Below are 20,299 nucleotides of genomic sequence, written 5' to 3'. Positions count from 1 at the left end.
TTGTGGAGTTTCTCTGGGTACTTCAAGACTCAGATTAGACATCACCTTTCCTGACCAATTTAGGCTGAGTTTAGTGTCCTTGATCTCTGTCCACATTGCCCTTGTCCGTGACTATGTTTGGTCATTTACCACATTTTACTGAGATTTCTCTTCCATTTTATCCAGCTCCCCAAATAAATTTTATGTGCTACACTCACCTATGCCTAGCGTGAGTGTCATATCGACGCTGGATACATGTTAAACTTTTTAAATCCCCTCTAATTTTTAGATGAGGTGACAGGAGTTTTAATGCATTAAACTCCCACAACTTTCTCCAGCAAATTAAAGATGTCTCTTAGTTCTTAACAACCCAGGAAGCTTCAGTGTATAGAATGGAGAGTACTGCTGTGTGACCGTCCCTGGTGCGGTTAACCTAGAGCATGCACGACCACCATCACTGGTGTGGTTAGTCGTCACAATCTGAACTACATACACATGACAGTAGCCACTAATCGCAGTCTCTGATTGCAACAATTCGGACCCATTTGNGCCCGACACGGGGCTCGAACCCACGAAACGCGAGATCATGACCTAAGCGAAAGTCGGACGCTTAACCGACTAAGCCACCCAGGCGCCCCTGAATATGCATTTCTTGACCTCTCCAGCACCAAGTCAAGCCACGACGTTACTTCAAATGACTGATATATTGCCTGCATGGGGTTTTAAACTTCTGAGGTGACATGTTCTAAATGTGCACAATGCAAAGACCTGCTGTTTTTCTATTTTTAAAATGTATTGTGAACCTCCAAATTGCTTGTACATTTGATGAGACTTGCCTTACACAGGACCCAGAAAACAAGTGTCTGGGAATGTTTGTGACTGAGCCAGTAAGAGTGCTCTCACAAGTACTTTTTATATTTCTCTGGTTACTACAAACAGTAAAAATTCAGTGCAATGATCACATTAAGGTAGTCATATCCATGGAGGACTATCTATTGGTGACATCTCTGAGCTGAGAAATGTTTTCCCAAATGGATGGATCTTTTCAGTACACTGTATGACTCACTCTGGAATTAGTGGCTCCAAATATAGATGACCACTAGGATATCTATAATCTCCCCAGTGGGGCTTGTTTAATTAAGCCTGGGCAGATTCCCCAAGACAGCTTCATACTGCATCTGCACATCTCAGATTTGACCAAAACTAGACATGCCTCGATGGGAACAATGGCCGAGGACCATTGGCTCTTCTGATCTATGGATACTGGATGTCCACTTATGTGTGAGGTTTTCTCTCTGTTAGAATCCTGCCTCGATTAAGTTCAGAGCATAACAGAGCTCTGAATGTTTCAGATGTTGAGTGAATTAAAAATATAAGTGATTCTTTAACCAGGTTGTGGGTGACCCCCAGAAAGGTCAAAGAGGGGGAAAAGGAAGTAATTCAACAAAAAATTAGACTCTCTAATACGTAGTTTAATCCCTTGTGTGCAGTATGTTATTTTTTTATGCAATCTCTTGGCCTTATTGGCATAGGTTCTCAGGCATTTACTCTGCAAAATATTTGTTTGTTCAAAGGTTTTCATCATAAACAGGAAGGCAGAGATTTGCAGAGCTCTTCTCTATGCTTTATTTTCTTTGTGAGTAATTACTTAAAGCTTTTGAGATTACTAGAAAGATTTTAGAAAGATGCCACAGATGGTATTTGTTAGTATTTATGCTCTAAGTTTTGATTTTTTAAAGCAGAAAAATAGGGAACTGGGCAGTTGGCCCAGCCACCCATACCATTCACAAGAACAAGTCGATTAACAAGAGAGCGAAGCCAATGCTCTTTTTTTCCTGGCAAATACAAACAGACAAAGAACCTCACAAAACATTAGATGCCGAACTAAAGAGGAAAGAAATCTGGAGGAGAAGGAGGAGGTAGCAAGAGACTTTCTGCATGTGTTATCCATTGTTGGGCTGAGCCCCTGCCAAATCCCCAACAGGAATGAAAAATTAAACTTTTAACCAAATAATTATGGCCTGGTTTTGGAGAAAGTCAGCCTTTTCAAGTGAAAGAGTTCTCGGAGCACCCTCTTCTCCTGGTCCCTTCAGAACAGCAGGCTTTTCCAGCCACCAAATGGCTTTCCCCTCAGCAAAGCTTTAGAGCAAGTAGTAGAGAAAGGCCCATGGAGGGAGCGGTAAGGGCTTCCACTCTTCCTCAGTTTGCTGGTAGCATATTAAAGTGTCCAGCCCCAGAAGCATCATCCAAGCGATCTTTGTCGTAAAAATAAAGCAGAGTAGAAATGTTAGAAAGAAAATTCATATATTCCTTTCAAAGAATGAAGGTCTGATTTGGCAGCAGTGCCCCATGCTCTCCGCCCAGTCATCAGGCTACCGTTGAGAAATACCACAGGGCTCACTGGCCAAATCGCATCACACGGCTGAGCTTGAGTTTGCCTCCCAGGCCCAGGAGCAGCTTTTCTCGTCAGTAAAGACCCAGAGGCCAGAATACCTTCTTTCAGACTGTCTCCATTCTGTAAAACACCTGCCAGGCTTAAGGCCCGAGTTCACACTCCCTCCACTTCTGCGTTGCAGCTACTGTTTGGCCACGGGGATGACCACAGGCCCCAAACTCAGGGTCAGGCCTGGCCTTGCATATCCAGTTAGCAAACACTGCACAGAAGAAGAGGAAGAAGTGGAAGAGTGCTCGTTTCCTACGGCAGGTTGAACAAGTCACCACAATCGTTGTGCTTAAAACAACAGAAGTGTACTCTCTCAGAGTTCCGGAGGCCAGAGTGTCCAAAATCAAGGTGTGGCCAGAGCAGTGCTCCTTCCGGAGGCTCAAGGGGAGGTTGCACTGCTCTCCTCATCCAGCTTCTGGGGGCTGCCAGCCTTCCTTGCCTCATGGTTGCATCAGCCTCATCTCTGTGCCACGTCACCCTGCCTCCTCTTCTTTGGTGTGCCTGCAGTCTCCGTCTCTCACTTACAAGGGCACGTGTGATCGGATTGGGCCCTTAGATGACCCAGGATAATCTCCTTAGATCAAGAGGAACTTAACCGAAGACCATGGGGGAGGGGCAGGGGAAAAATTTACAAACAGAGAGGGAGGGAGGCAAACCATAAAAGACTCTTAAATACAGAAAGCAAATTGAGGGGGGAGCAGTGGGGGAGATGGGAAAATGGGTGATGGGCATGGAGGAGGGCATTTGTTGGACGAGCACTGGGTGCTGTATGGAAACCAATTTGATAATAAATTATATTTTTTAAAAAAGACCTTTAACTTGAAATCTTTCCCATTCGGTAACATTTCCTAGTTGCAGAATTAGGAAATGATGTCCTCATGTGGCCATTACTCTGCCTCCTACAGAGGGTAAGAAGAGGGTCTCCTTTATTTAATTCAATCTTCTCTTATTATACCTGATGTCTTAGTCTGTTCAGGTTGACATAACAAAATACCTTGGACTGGGTGGTTTAAGCAATAAAACTTTATTTTCTCAGTTCTGGAGGCTGGTAGTTCAACATGAAGGTGGCAGCATAGCTGGGTCGTGGTGAAGTCTGTTTTCCTGGCTTACAGATGGCCCTCTTGCTGTGTCCATGCATGGCCTCTTGATTTAATGTACTTGAGCAGGGAGAACAAGGTTTCTGGTGTGTCTCTTTTCAGAAGGCTACTAGCCCCATTGTGAAGGCCACCCCCCTCAAGATCTTATTTAATCCTAAGTACCTCTGGAAGACTCCATACTCAGACACCATCACAATAGGGGTTAGGGCTTCAACATGAGATTTAGAGACACGGAGGGACACATTCAGTCCATAGCGTCTGACTATGTGCTCCAACTTGGACTAAAAAGGCACACCTACAAGTCCCAAGAAGGAAAAGAATCCAGGACCCCAGAATCGTCGTAGGGTCCCTGAGTGCCAGCTCTACCAAAGGTAGAACTAGCTCAGTGAAGAGCAGATAACTTTCCAGAATGAAGATGGTGTTCAGGCTCCCTGGAACTCAGGTGGAGATAAGATAAACACTTTACAGGGCAAAAGCTTGTGTCATCAGATTTTTTTTACCCTCAAACCTGCTAGTATCTCATTCTCTTTCAGCGAATGACACAAACATAATGAAAAAGTACAAATATATTTTAGATTACTTTGTTTTACTAACGTCTAGGTCATAATAGCTCTTGAGACCTCGAGGTTTCATTAACTTCAACAAGAATTTCAGACCATATGTTACACATTTCTCTCTGCAACTTGACATTCTGGATCTCCATCTGGGCCTAATCCGAAAACATCATGTAATAATTCTGCAAGGCAATAAATTTTATGACAAGCTAAAGAATGCAAAACCATAATCTAACACTGAAGCATATATTTTTCGCTGCTAAATAGTTTAGCCACTTATCCTCAGAGATCAGTAATGCAGCCACTGAATCCAACTTCCTTCCCTGTGTTCTGAACAAGGTGATTCAGAAATGTCAATCCTTCCTACACTTTTCTATGGTCTGTGAAAAGGAGAAGACATCACAATTTTTACAGAATACATATTAAAACATCCTAAATGGGAAGGAAGAAGAGAGAGAAGGTAAGAGAGACAGAGGTAGAGAGACAGAAAGGTGAATATATTGGAAAGACTTGAAACAAATCAGAAAGACCAGTATGGAGCCAGCCGGCCCTGTTTTTGAACTTTTAAGTTGTTTTGAAAAGGTATTTTATGCTATTTATGGAGCAATCTCCCCTTGGACTTGCCCCACTTCTTTTTGTGCTCATTCAGACCATCTTCTGTTTTGAAGGAAATAAAAGCAATGTATAATTTAAAATAAGCAATAAACAAAAGAAACTAAAATAGCTAAAATTCTTTGTTTTCTCTGAGAGTGGAATTATGCTTTAAATATAACACATTTTGCTTGAGATAAACACACAGTTAGCCAATCTTTTTCCCTTTCACATGCATGGGGTATTTTCTTCGTTCATAAGTTGGTTGTTATTTCTGAGTGCTATGACGATGAACTCTTCTATCTGGATGTATTTTTCTTTCCTTCCTTCCTTCCTCCCTTCCTTCCTCCCTCCCTTCCTTCCTTCCTTCCTTCCTTCCTTCCTTCCTTCCTTCTCTCCTTCCTTCCTTCCTTACCCTTAAGGGCACAGATGACTATGATCAGTATGAAGGATAATATAATTTATAAACCTAACATTCACAGTGCTGCAGCTCATGGACACATAACTGGCCTGTTAGAATACACAGGAAGAATAGGCTGCTGTTTTTGAAGAAGAACCATGTGGAATGTGCTGCTGGGATTTCTGTAGCATGACTTTAAGTGTTCTTTTAGGGTTTGTTGAGGAAATAGTCTGAAGTGCATATTTATAAGGAAGCCAGCATATACATGGCTTGATGGCCTAAATGCATTGCACTAAGGGTAGCTTCCAACCCAACAATGGGTTGCACTCCCATCTGATGTGCCCTAACTTGACTGTTTGCCATTAAAATTCCTCCTCCACGTAACCACATAGTGGGTAAACTACCTTCCTTAAAACCCATGTTACTCAAAGTGCCATTGAAATGGTTCTGATCAGAGCAATGGCTCCTGCAGCTGTGGCTTCAGCAGAGAAATTCTATTTGTGCTGCCTGGTGGCTTTTCAATGAAGGATTTGTGAGCTGAGGATGACCAAGCTCTCTCTTTGTTGACAGGCATATTCTTTAGTTGCTGAAAGCCCTAAAGTTTAAAATGAACGTCAAGTTCTCTCAGAACAACGAGATTAATAGAATAACATTATTTCAAGAAAGGCCAGTACCTTTCTGTTATTGGAAATATTTTTGAAGGATGGTTTCAATTCATTATATTTTTAATTACACTACTTAAAAGTGAAAAACAGTTGTGTTCTCGAAATAGTAACCATTAAATAAGTTCATAAACCAAATTATATCCGAAGAGTACCTGGGCTTTTCTGTCTATGGAAATTCAGAGATCTTTACGTCAAATGACAGGGTGTTTCCTAATACCCACCTACCACAGATAGAAATGTTTGAAAGGCAAACGTCTACCATTGAATTAGCTGCAAATTGGCACCAGGCCTCTGTTGTCAGCCTGCCTGTGCTGTGGTTTTATGATTACTATTGCCTGTATCATCAATTTGTATTTACTATATTCCACTCTCAAGTGAAAACACAGTTTACTGCATAAACCACAAAAGCCTCTTGTTATCCTTCTCAGTCAGGCATTAATAATGCATCCCAATGTCTTGTTCATAAATGCAAGTGCATTTACAAATTTCACATTAACCATTTAGGCCTCCACAGGGCCGGGTGCCCTCTTACAGCCATCAGAAGGAGGTGGAGCATCCCCAGCCTTGACCCAACACCTGCCCACCCCTTCCCACTGTGGGCAATGGCACCCAGCATTTCCCAGTTCTTCACTGGGACCCAACTTCTTCACTGGGACCCAAACTTTGGATATAATCAATTAACTTCTTTCAAAAAGGGATAATTATTTTAATAATTATTTTAAAATCTGATTGATTGTATTGTAGCCAAGGAAAGTCAAGGCTGACAAGTAAAACACCCTAGACATTTACCAAAAGTGTAAATATTCATAGCAACTGAAGTAAAGCCTTTTCCACAGAGCATCCTTTTTACTATTTCAAGGCAATCCTAATCATTTTCCCCACAATAACTGATTTTTTAAAACATCCTATTGTTTAGGCTCAACTGAGGTAGTTTTAGGAAAAGAGAACGAGTGTCCTGTATACATCTGCACCTCTTGCTCTTGTGCAAATATGAAGACTCCCACCTTGACACAGAACTCACCAGAGCCCCTCCTGGCTTTATTCCTACCTTCTTCTCTGTCTTTGAAATTCTTGTGGCTCTTTATTCAATATTACCTTTATCCTGTACGTTATCCTTTTCCTTCCTTCTTCCCTTTCTCTCTCCCTTCTTTCCTTCCTGGCTTCCTTACCTTCCTCCTTCTCTCTTTCTCCTTCTCTTCCTTCTTTATTTAAATTCAAGTTAGTTAACATATAGTGTAGTACTGGTTTCAGGAGTAGAACCCAGTGATTCATCACTTACATACAACACCCAGTGCTCATCCCAACAAGTGCCCTCCTTAGTGCTCACACCCATTTTGCCCATCAACCCACTTCCTCTCCAGTAATCCTCAGTTTTTTTCTCTATATTTAAGAGTCTCATGGTTTGCCTCTCTCTCTGTTTTTATCTTATTTTATTTTTCCTTACCTTTCCCTATGTTCATCTGTTTTGTTTCTTAAACTCCACATATGAGTGAAATCATATGATATTTGTCTTTCTCTAACTAACTTATTTCACTTAGTACAATACACTATAGTTCCATCCATGTTGTCACAAATGGCTAGATTTCATTCTTTTTCATCACCAAGTAATATTCCATTGTGTATATATACATCTTCTTTATCCATTCATCAGTCAGTGGGCTTCTCCCATAATTTGGCTATTGTTGACAGTGCTGCTATTAACATTGGGGTGCATGATCCCCTTTGAGTTAGCATTTTTGTATCCTTTGGATAAATAACTAGTGATGCAAGTTCTAGGTCATAAGATACTTCTATTTTTAATTTTTTGAAGAAACTCCATACTGTTTTCCATAGTGGCTGCACCAGGTTGCATTCCCACCCACAGTTCATAAAGGTCCACCTTTCTCTGCTTCCCAAAAACACCTGTTGTCTTCTGAGTTGCTAATTTTAGCCATTCTGACAGATGTCAGGTGATATCTCATTGTGATTTTGATTTGTAGTTCTCTGATGATGAGTGGTGTTGAGCATCGTGTGTACTTTAGCCATCTGGATGTCTTCTTTGGAAAAGCTTCTTCTTCCCCTTCTTCTTCTTCCTCTCCCTCTCCCTCCTTCACCCCTTCCCTTTCCCCTTCTTCTTCTTCTTTGTCTTCATCTTCATCTTCGTCTTTGCCTTCTTCTTCTCCTTTCTTCTTTCTCTGTCTCTTCCTCTCTCTCTCTCTCCTAATTAAAGATTTGGACTCAGACCCTCCTGACTTTCAGCAACTTCATCAGCAGACCTGGAAATAATACTTCCTTTGCAAAATTTTTATGAGAATTCAGTGAAATTATATATGTAAAAGTACCTAGCACAGTCGCAGTATAAAAATATACTCCGTACTTTTCAATTTCTGTTTATCTTTCTTTCGTCCTCTGTGTCTGTTATTTCCCTTATACTTGACTATACAACTTGGCTTCATCTGAGACATTTAGTACCAGTTCTGATTAATATCTAACATCACCTCTAATAATTTTCTGATTCATACAAGAAGTATACTTTCCTATAGTAATTGAGATATCAATGTAACAGAAGGGCATCAAAGAAAAATATACAGTAAAAAGAATTCAAACTTCATATTGCTACCATTCACTTCAGAAACAGCCCTGCCTTCATCAATGCCCAGACTAGCTGTACTTAATGTAATGCCACAAATCACTTTAAAAAGCCAGATGAATTTTTTAAAAATCCATGTTATCTTGTATATTCAGTTAAAAGGAACCATACAATTGAGATACAATAGGTAATCCAGTTAACTGTGAGTTTCTACTATATTTCCTGGGATTCAAATTGTTAAATTCCACACAGGCAATGACACTTGGTTTTTAGTGGAATTATCTAGATCTACCCATCATATGGAAATGCTTTTTATGACCACTAAGACAGCATAAGCAAAATGGGATAGCCACTTAACAGCAAAAGTAGAACCTTCTCTTCCAGTGTGGTCTTGTTCAGCTATCAGTAAGTATGTGTTTCCCCTGCTGACTAATTTATAGAATCTTAACATAGGGAAGAAACTTGGAAGTTATCTCCCAGTTCAAAACAGAAATTTTCCTTAGCCCCTGTGCAATATACTAGAAGGGAAATTTCTAAGAAAAAATATATTTGCCATCTTGTTTTGTTTCTCTAGATAATGAAGTGCCTCCATGATTAAGAAGTAAATCCAAGATTATCTCAGTAGACTGTGAGTGGGTATGAAAGTGGCAAATAAGCTTCATCATGAGCAAGTTTAAGTTTTAAGGTAAAATTCTCTGAAAGGATTATACAAGAAACACACACTTGGCTTCTATTTTATCTAGAACATATTGTAGACAGTGTGGGCGTTCATAATCTAGCAGAGGTTATATACAGAAAATATTTGCCCCAAAAAGTTTTGCAAGCTAAAGCATCAGTGACATCAGAAAGGTACAGATAAGATGTCTTGGGTATGGAGAGCAGAGAAAATATGCTTCTTGATGACAGGATGGGTTTCAATTGTTAAGAAAAATTTTAAAACATCAGAATCATATCTTCCTTAGATACATTAATTTAATGAATTGCAACATATTGAAATTCCAAAAAATGCAGTGAATCATTGAGGTCTATTACAGACCACACATCTAGTACTTGCCAAATAAATCTTTGTTGCATGAATCCACGGAGAAAACATTTGAAATAAAATGGAAAGCATTCTGCCAAATGCGCATGTTCACCTGAAATGCAGTGTGATCCTGGGATGCAGAAAAGAACAACCCTAACACTTGTGGAGATGGTCAGGCTTTCATATGGGGATAGATGAAAAATAATCAAAACCTTTTATAGATGATTCTAGAATGTTCAACTCTTTGCCAGCACAATTTTACTTCATGTAAAAGAATAAACATCTCAATTGCATGTCATTGATCTTAAGTTTTGAAAAAACTATATGGAGAGAGTGAACATAGATTAAGTCATCAAATTGGATTGAGGAAGTCCGCTTTCATTCTGATAGCTTTACTTGCAACTACGCAAAGAGTATTACAGGCTAAAAATATTGATAGTAACAAACACAGGTCTGTGGAACTAACTGGATTTTTCCTGACTGTCCACTCTCTAGTTCCTCAGCCCAGATACAGATTTGCACTAGAAGTTATTTAGTCTTAGTTTGGGTTCTCTCAGAGGTGAACCTTGAGACAAGGATTTGAGCACTCCTAATATACTGGGAAGATGAATAAAACATCATTGTGGGAGTAAGATTGGAGACAAGGCAGTGAAGGTAGCCAACAAATAGTGCATTGTCAAACCAAGGGATTTTGGGAGCCATGCATCTCAGCCACGGAATGGAATCCCTGTGGTATCTATCTACCAACCCTTGTCATTGATTGAAGACCCCTCCAAGATGGTGTTAATTTCCCCAGGTAATTGCTTTGCTGCTTTGCTGCCTGGGACATCCAAGGCTTTGGTGGCCAAAGAAAGCTCTCAGCTGAGAAATGCAGAGGTGGGCAATAAGTCAGACAGTGCACCGAAGTGTGCAGGCAAGGTGGCATGTGTGGGTATGGCACCTGCTACTCATAGATTGCACTCCTTGGCCTCGAGAAACATCTTAAAATCTATCATAATTGAGATCTCAGAGACAACGGAGAAACCACCTCCAGTTCATCACTCTCGGTCACGCCGTTTTCCATTACAGTGTTGGGAGTAATCTTACTCTTCCACTACTTGTCTGCTTCCTTTTCTTCCCACGCTAGGAGAAAAACACTCGAACAGATCCTAGCCAAAACTAAAACTAATTCTCTCTCCGAGAAGCCATCAGAGAAGTGGGCTGTGACTTCCAATGGTTTTCTGATAGCGGTGTCCCTGGTTACAGAAAGAAAGAAAACAATACTGCCCCTGCCACACTCCGCCAAGGTCAAGCAGGCAACCAACTCAGTCCTTACTTGACTTAAATGCTTTAAGAAAAATGATAAAGTTTATGACAACAAGGCTGGAAAGATTGCTGGTAGTTCTAAGGGGTTCTAAAATAAATTAATATATCTGAAGCCTCTAATGGCTTTCTGTTGACTGTCTAGAGATTTAAAGGGAAAACTTCACTAATGTTAAGCAGCCGTCAGCAGCCTCTATCTGACTGTAATGCACCCAGCCAGCTTTCCAGAGCATCAAGCTTATGACAAATAACACTGTCAGACCAACAGCTGCATTACTAAAATGTCAGCAGAAAAAATGACCCTCTTATTCATATTTCTTATAACTAGGGCAATAGTATCATCACTTAAAATTTTCTTCTCTGCTCTCTTGCAGACACAATGAAGCCTGACTTACCTATCTAAAAGAGTAATCATTTCCATATAGTCTTGGGATTTCTGAAAAGCGTGCTATTTTCAGAACTACAACTTATTGGAATTCTGAAAGAAAATAAATTCTCCAAATTCTACCTATATCTGTGTCAGGGATCTCTGCAAGGCTAAGTGTCTTGGGTTCCAGAAACCTTGCTTGGTCCACAGAGGCACACACAGTTGGAAACTCTTCAANGAAAAGCGTGCTATTTTCAGAACTACAACTTATTGGAATTCTGAAAGAAAATAAATTCTCCAAATTCTACCTATATCTGTGTCAGGGATCTCTGCAAGGCTAAGTGTCTTGGGTTCCAGAAACCTTGCTTGGTCCACAGAGACACACACAGTTGGAAACTCTTCAAAAAAAAAAACAATAAATAAGCCAAATTGGCTTATTCTTATGTAAGTTTAGGCAGGATTTGTAATGTCTCTATTTTGCTAGTTTACCCGTTAATTCATTCTCCAAATATTGACCCACCTACTTTCGAACACCAAACCCTGTACAAAATGTTGGGTAATCAGTGGTGACTAAAGCAGACAGCCTCTACTTTTTATGACTTACTGCACAGCCAGCATCAGAATTACCCTTATAGAAATCGAAATAAAGAAGACTTCCCAGAATGCTGTCATCTCACATTGTTTGATTTTGTGACTCCATAACCTTTAGTGGCTCCCCATTGTTCTTGTAATAAGAACCAAATCTTTTACATGGCGTGGAGCATATCCAAGAATCTACTTCAGGTAATTTTTAAGAGGATATTCCATTGAAGAAGAGATGCATACAATAGAAATCTTGTATCACTTTTTTCATGCCACAACATATTTGCAAACATAGCAGACAGAGTGCCCTACCTGGTTTTTTTTTTTTAATTTTTTTAAAATAAATACAGATTCTATTCAGATTGCAAGTCAATTCCAGTTAGAAAGGCCCTGTCATGCATTAGTTTTAGAAAAGCATGGAAGTATAACATAGAGGTGAATTCAACAAGATAAAAACAAAACAAAACTTTCCAATGTTTAAATATGGCAAAAACACTGTACATTTTGGGTGTAGGTTTGAATATTTAAAAGCTGGAGAAATCGGGGCACCTGAGTGGCTCAGTCGGTTAAGCATCCCGCTTCGGCTCAGGTCATGATCTCACGGTTCCTGGGTTTGAGCCCCGCGTCGGGCTCTGTGCTGACAGCTAGCTCAGGGCCTGGAGCCTGCTTCAGATTCTGTATCTCCTTCTCTCTCTGACCCTCCCCTGCTCATGCTGTCTCTCTACCTCTCTCAGAAATAAATAAAAACATTTAAAAATTTAAAAAAAAAAACAAAAACAAAAAACAAAACAAAACAAAAGCTGGAGAAATCTAAAAATATTTTGAGAAAAAGTCATAAGTTCAGTATTCCTACAATCCTGTCACTGTCCTCAGACAAATCACAGGTAGAATAGACTTTATATTTATAGGCAGAAACAGAGTTTTTTCAGTCATGTGTTTCTCTAAAGTCTTTTAAAAAGATTTTCCTTTTCCTTGAAGATACCTAGGCTTGTTTTCTTGTAAGCCTAAACCAGACACCAGCAGATAAAAAGTGTTCTCAGTTCACTTCAGCCCATTAAGGATAATTTATTCATGGAGAACCCAGAGAAGAAAAATTCATTCACCCATTCAACAAAGTATTTATTAAGTGTTTATCATGTGCCAAATGCTGTTTCAAGCACTTCAAATTGAATGTGAGAAGAAAAGTCCCAGAGCTCATGGAGTTCTTAGGTAGAGTCAGAAGAGCTAATTCTAGCCTTCGGTCTCTGTGCAAACTTAGCCCTGCCTTGAGCTCTGTGCTGACAGCTCAGAGCCTGAAGCCTGTTTTGGATTCTGTCTCCCTCTCTCTCTCTGCCCCTTCCCCACTAGTGCTCTATCTCTCTCTCTCTCAAAAATAAATAAACATTAAAAAAAAATCACAGGGCATGGAGTGGAAGTTCAAGTCAACCTCCTTAAACCCTCAAATGCTGGCAGACACCAACTCACAAGCATGCCTGTGGGTTTGCTTCATATTTTATTCATAGGAAAAATTTCTTTTTCATATAGTTACATTGAAATGTATACATTCTGTTCTTCCTAACTTTTTTTTTTTTTTTTTTTACTTACTGCCCTTGAGGTATTGTCTTATGTCCAGTCCGCACTCAACTTCTTATTTGCTTTTGTTTGCACATACTGCTGGACCCATAACCCTTCTTCGGATCACTTCTGATACTTCTGCCTTCATGCATGTTCTTTGCTAAGTCCCATCCTCAACTAGATTTACATCAGAACTCACAGAACAAGTAAAAGCAGAAACCCAGATCATCCCCCCAAAACGTGACATGATATTATGCACAAAGCGCATGGATAAAATTCTAGAAGAAGCAAAAAAACATAATATGAATATTCATATTACAGTATTTGGGATGTGACATTGGATTAAATAATGTCTTGGAATCTCTAAAGAAAACATTGAATCATGCATCCCACATTTACTCTTCTTATTGAGAGTTTATGCACAGGCTTCAGCAAATATTTTATTGCACATTAGATGGGAAATGCCACAAATTAGAGATTGGAAAAGGTGGAAGTTGTAAATAAAGATATGTATTACTTGTACTATGGTCAAATTTAAGGATAGATATACTAAATTTTTGTCCAAAAAAAGTCTCTGCCTGCAAAACCTAGCCATTAGATTTTATTATAAGAATCCCTGAAGCTTTTAAAATATTTACTAAAGAATCTAATTGTCTAAGAGGGATAGCAAACCATAGAAAACTGTATTTAAATACAACCACAAAAAAGTAATAAAAATAAGTAATTTTATAAATACAACCACAAAACTGTAAGTGATTGACAGAAATTGATGCAGACAGCTGGAGTATGATAATAAAGATGTAGTTTTCACCTGGGGGCTGAGTCAATTACTTCTAGAATAGTTGTGTAGATCTGGGGCTTCTTAGGATTCGTTGGAAGGTTTTTGGAGGGATAAATATTGACAACAGAGACTTCATGACAGAAAATAGTATAAGGGAAGGAAGAAACAAAACAAACTAAGGACTTATTGCAGAATTTTACATAAAGAAAAAAACCAGGTAGGGGTTGAACAACTTTTTCATACCTTCTTGATCTAACTTGCACTACATGTTCTTTACCCCATCTCTTCAGCAAATAGCTATTTATTTTTCTCTATTCTCTCTCTTTTCACCACTCCCCTGCCCCGTAATGAACTTGGTGACCATGTGCTCTGATGGCACAGCTACAAAGACGAAAGTGTTTAGTAACACCTTTTGATGATAATAAAATAATAAGGCATATAGTGCCTATTACTTTGTTTGTATGGCCAAGACCGACCGGAAGCTCTTCTGACTGCTTTTCATTCTTCTTGAGCTCCCAGATAGATGACATTTCTCAGCCTTGGTGTCAGTATGTGACAGTAGTGTCCAAAAGACTGTGAAGCAGAAATGGTATTCTCTCCTTCCCCTCCTGGTGCATCAGATTCCCCTGAGCAATTATTCACTCTACCTCTCCGCCCCATGAAAGGTTTGAGTCATAACATACAAAGGAAGACCCTGAGGCCCAAGAATTCGCCAAGCCACAGGTAGAAGGAGATCAGATCCTTGCCCGGCAATGTTTAGAGCCTCCTATTGAATCTTCAGAGCAGCAGACACTTATGAGGCCAAGAAATAGATTTCTATAGTGCTATTCCACAGTACATGTGGGCGCTTGTTATTAAACATCCTGAAGAATATGATTTGTTGCTCCAAAAAATGTTATCAGTCTTGTAACACAGTGCTTTTGAAACTAACTGTGGTGAAGGAATAGGGGTCTTTGGGCCATTGTTTGTTTTATATTTTAAATTTTGAATCTATGGTGCACCTGAATGGCTCAGTCAGGTAAGCGTTCAACTTCAGCTCAGTTAATGATCTCATGATTTGTGGGTTCAAGTCCCTCATCGGGCTCTATGCTGACAGCTTGCTCAAAGCCTGGAGCCTGCTTTGGATTCGGAGTCTCCTTCTCTCTCTGCCCCTCCCTCTGCTCACCCTCTGTCTCTGTTTGTCAAAAATAAATAAATAAATGTAAAAAAATTGTTTTATTTCGAACCTAGCATGGGCCAAAAACTTTGTAAAATATAATAAAAATAACGGACAGGAACATAAAATTTAAAAATAATAAAGACATCCAAAGCAAAAACACAAATTTATTGTTGCTAGAGTCAATGAACATTATCAAATTGCTATAAAGTCCCTAAACTTTCTATGGGCTAATGTGTCCTTTCATAATCTCTTTTTTTATCACAGTTTTTAGTATCTAACCATAAGAAAACAAATAATTCAATGAAAAACTGGGCAAAGATCTGAACAGACACCTCACCAAAGAAGATACACAGATGGCAAATGAACAGACAAAAAGATGCTCAATACCATTTGCAGTTAAGGAAATGTGAATTAAACAACAATGTGATACCACTACCCACCTATTAGAATGGCCAAAATCCAAAACACTGACAATGTTAAATGCTGAAAAGAGATATAGAGCAACATGAATTCTCATGCACTGCTGGTGAGGATGCAAAATAGTGTAGCTACTCTAGAAGACAGTTGGGCAATTTCCTACAACACTAAATATTGCCTTATTGACCAATCCTGTCTACCCAAAGCAGGCACATGAGTGATAACAGTTTTATTTTTATTATTAGTTTTAATGTTTATTTACTTTTGAGAGAGAGAGACAGAGAGAGTGAAAGAGAGAGAGGGAGAGGAAGACACAGAATCAGAAGCAGGCTCCAGGCTCTGAACTGTCAGCACAGAGCCCAATGTGGTGCTAGAACTCACGAGCAGTGAGAACATGACCTGAGCTAAAGTCGGATGTCTAACCAACTGAGCAACCCAGGCACCCCTGGTAGCAATTGTATTTATAATCACCAAGAAGAGAATGCAATCAAGGCATCCTTCAGTTAGGTGAATGGATAAACAAGCTGGGGTAACTGTAAGATAAAATGCTACTCAGCAATTTTAGTAAATAAACTATTAAGCCATGTGAGGATATGGATGAACCAAACATGCATATTGCAAAGTCAAAGAAGCCAGTATGAAAAAGCTACATACTGTAGATTCCATTTATATGATGTTCTCTGTAAAACGGAAAGCTATAGCAATGGGAAATGGATCTGTGGTTTCAGGAGTTTGGGGGGGTCGAGTGAGGGAGGCTAGACAAATGAAACACTATTTTCAGGTGATGAAGCTATCTGTAGTGATGGATATGTAGCACTGTGCACTTGGCAAAACCCATAAAACTTAACAGCAGAAAGAATGAACTCCAATGGATACAAATATTTTTAACAAATCCATCAATAACTAGGGGGATCACAGTGTAGAATACAAACTGTGACAAAAGTGTCTGACTATATTACAAATGTATGAAACAAACTCACTGAAGGGGGTAGAGGACAAAGGTACCCTACCTAACTTTGGAAATCAGTGAAGTCTGTAAGATGGAAGCCAAAATAAACTGTACAGGAGCACCATACCGTGGTTGATAACATCATTTCCCATAGAAGTACAAATTAAAAATTCAGAGATCACTAAGCCAATACATTGGAATTGAACAAGTAAGTAAATACGCAGCTGAGGGTGGGAGCCATGTTCCTCAGTGTTGGAGTAGAAGGTTACAGTCAAGAAAGAGAGGGACTATAACAGTCCATGTGGCAATGGATAGAGTTGGAGACATCAGAATGAGCTCATGCTTGGAATAATATAGACACAGATGGCTACATACAGAAGTATTTATAAGTATGTGTATATATGCATAAGTTAGCACCACATATATATTCCCTTGCTGCCAGGCGAGATGTCTAAAGGCAACAACACTCCAATGGCAATGAGCACACCTAGTCATCAATCGTGGTGTCTAGTACCCATCTCCAAGAAAAGAAACCAAGCTTTCTTGGGCAAAGAGCTGATTCCAGGACTGAGGCAGGAAATACAAGAAGGTGACCCTGGAGCATCTGGAAGTCCAGAAAATAAAGATGTATTTTTTAAAAAACTTATCATGATGCAACTATGTCAGAGGAACACACCGGAGCCAAATGAAACAGCTTCCAATGTCCAAAGTGAAAACAATTTGAGCAGAAAAATAAAGAAGCTCTGGGTTATAACCCAAGAATAAAATAAATATCCAGATTCAATGCTAGTATAAATAAATGACTCAAAAAAATAAATAAAAGAGAATAGATAAATCTCTCATGCAGTAGAATTCCAATACTTTAAGTAAACACTGTGCCCTCAAGAAACATAACCCCCACTGTGGACTTCCTTCCAAAACATACATAGTGACTTCCTTCCAAAAGTACAATATGAACCCTTTATGTCACAAAACACCAGGCCAACCTAACATTGCTTGTGAAGCACTATTTGAATGTATATGCTTTCTTTCTTTTAAGTTTATTTATTTATTTTGAGGGAGAGAGAGAGGGAGAGAGAGAGAGAATGGGAATGTGGGTGGGGTAGGGGCAGAGAGAGAAAATCCCAAGCACGGGGCTCAGTCCCAAGAACCATGAAATCATGACCTGAGCTGAAATCAGATGTCCAATGCTTAACCAACCGAGCCACACAGGCATCCTGAATATGCTTTCTTAAGAAAATCTCCAAGGAGGGGCACCTGGGTGGCTCAGTTGGTTAAGTGTTCAACTTTGGCTCAGGTCATGATCTCACAGTTCATGGGTTCAAGCCTCACATCGGGCTCTGTGCTGACAGCTCAGAGCCTGGAGCCCACTTTCGATTCTATGTCTCCCTCTCTCTCTGCCCCTCCCCTACTCACACTCTGTCTCTCTCTCAAAAATAAATAAATATTTTAAGAGATTTTAAGAAAATTTCTATGGAAAATTAGTGATAAAAGAAATAAAATAGCTTCCACATTGAAATGTCCATGTCATTAAAGCCTCTTCAGTGTAAATCCGATAGCTCAGTGATTAAAGATGTAAAAAAGAAAGTATTAGGATGATACTAGGCCATCCTCAGAAAGGTTAATGTGAGGACATCATCAATACACTGTTACCATCATAATATGTGAAATGTTCTCAGTTACCTTTTGCATATCAAAGGAAAGGAAACTCTGGAATTAAACCAGAATTCTAAATTTTCGTGAGAAGCCTAAATAGAAACTTCTCTTTGTACCCCTATACACATTGGGGAAAAGCTATATTTAGGAACAATTTAGATGGTGTGTTAGTGTGTTAGGGCTACCATAACAAAATATCGCAGACTGGGCGGTCTAAAAACATAAATTTAACTTATTTGTTTTTTCACAGTTCTCAAGGCTGGAAACCCAAGCAGGGTTGGTTTTGGGCGAAGCCTCCCTTCTTGGCTTACAGATACGACCCACTGTGCACTCACACGGCCTTTCCTTGATGCCCCCACAGACAAAGAGAGCTTTCTGGAGCCTCTTTCTTCTGCCAAGGACACCGGTCCTATCAGATTAAGGCCCTACCCTTATGACCTCACTTAACCTTAATTAACTCTTTAAAGATCTCATTTGTAAGTACAGTCACATTGGGGTTAGGGTTTCAACTTATGAATTTGGTGAAGATGCATCCCAGCCCATAACAGATGGACAATCAAATTTCACATTTCAGATGATCTTTTACTTTCTACATGCTCACTATGTTAATATTAAAACTGTCTAGTAAAAATAAGTATAGAGCTCAGGGTGACCTAGTACTACATCCTGTTATTTCTTTTAGATGTTTATAGACTTCATACTTTCACCTTTCTTGACAGTCATAAATAATATTATTTATGTTCATACTGCAAAAAAAAAAATAGAGCATTACTACTTCCTTTTATTTTACCAGAGGGATCTGAAGAAAAAAATATATTACATAACTTATTCAATATGACCACAGAAAAATAGCAGAGTAAGATTAAAACTCAGTAGACCAGGCTTCTTATCCACATAATGCTTGTTTTCTGTTTGTTCCTCATAATACTCTGCAGTCAGACATAACGCAAAGACTTTTACTTCTAAATTTTCTAGTTACTCAAAAGCTTCTTCAAGTGTCACTTACTATTTAGACAGAGTCTTTGGGAGTTTTTTTAAAATTTTAATTATTTTTTTATTTATTAATTTAACAAAGGAAGTCTGGAGGCTCAGAAGACAAATCAGACTTGCCTGATGAGTGGGGTCACAGCAGGAAGAAAGGTCAGGAATCTTCAAATACACATCATTTTAAGGAAATTATTGAAGATCACAAGGTGTGTCTATAACAGGTAGTAGTTCATAGCCTCTTACAGTCTGTTGAGATTATGTATTCTCTTTGGGACAACATAATCACTATGCAGGTCTACAATCACCACTTGACCTTAGGAAAAACATGATTATTACATTATTATGATGATCATGATATTACCAATTGATAGGAAAATGTAGGGATACCTCTGGAAAATTATTCACTAATCGAAACAAGTTAAAAGAAGTGAGGCAATGTGAAGGAGAGTGAATTATCCTAAGAAAAAAGAAAATCTCCTTTAAATTCCTCATCAATTTCCACTGGATGTTTTTCTGAAAGCGATTGTAAATTTATGATGCGAGCAGCCTACCCAGTAGGTGCAGGATTGAACCCAGTAATTGGTGGACTAAAACCTGAATGTAGCAATGTAGCTTTTTTCCTCTATCAAAAATTTTTATTGAATATATATGATATTGTGTAAATTTAAGGTGTACATGTTACTTTGATACATTTATGTGTTGTAACATAATTGCCACTGTAGTGATATTTATCACAGGACATAATTATGGTACAATATTGTCCATATCCATTATGTTGTGCGTTAGAGCTTTGGCTTATTTATTGCTCATTACAAGTTTGTACCCTTTTATTTAGAGAGTGTGTGGAGCAGGAGAGAGGGGCAGAGGGACAGAGAGAGAGAGAATCTTAAGCAGGTTCCATGCTCAGCACATAGCCAGATGCGGAGCTTGATCCCGAGACCCCAGGATCATGACCTGAGCCAAAATCAAGAGGCCAGCACTCAACTGACTCAGGCACCCCCAAGTTTCACCCTTAAACACCATCAGTCTTACCCTCCCATGCCCATGCCCTGGTAACCACCATTTTACTCTGTTTTTTTCTGAGTTTGGCTTTTTTTAGGTTACACTCATGATATCAAACATACACAATAATAATGGAATATTATTCAGCCATTAATGTAGCTCAATTTTATATTTAAATATAAAAGTTTCCCAACAGATAATGGGTACAGGGGCCTGGGCAT

The sequence above is a fragment of the Crocuta crocuta genome, unplaced genomic scaffold (assembly GCF_008692635.1).
Source record: "Crocuta crocuta isolate KB4526 unplaced genomic scaffold, BGI_CrCroc_1.0 scaffold26, whole genome shotgun sequence".
NCBI classification, from domain to species: domain Eukaryota; kingdom Metazoa; phylum Chordata; class Mammalia; order Carnivora; family Hyaenidae; genus Crocuta; species Crocuta crocuta.
Note: the sequence above shows the minus strand (reverse complement) of the source record.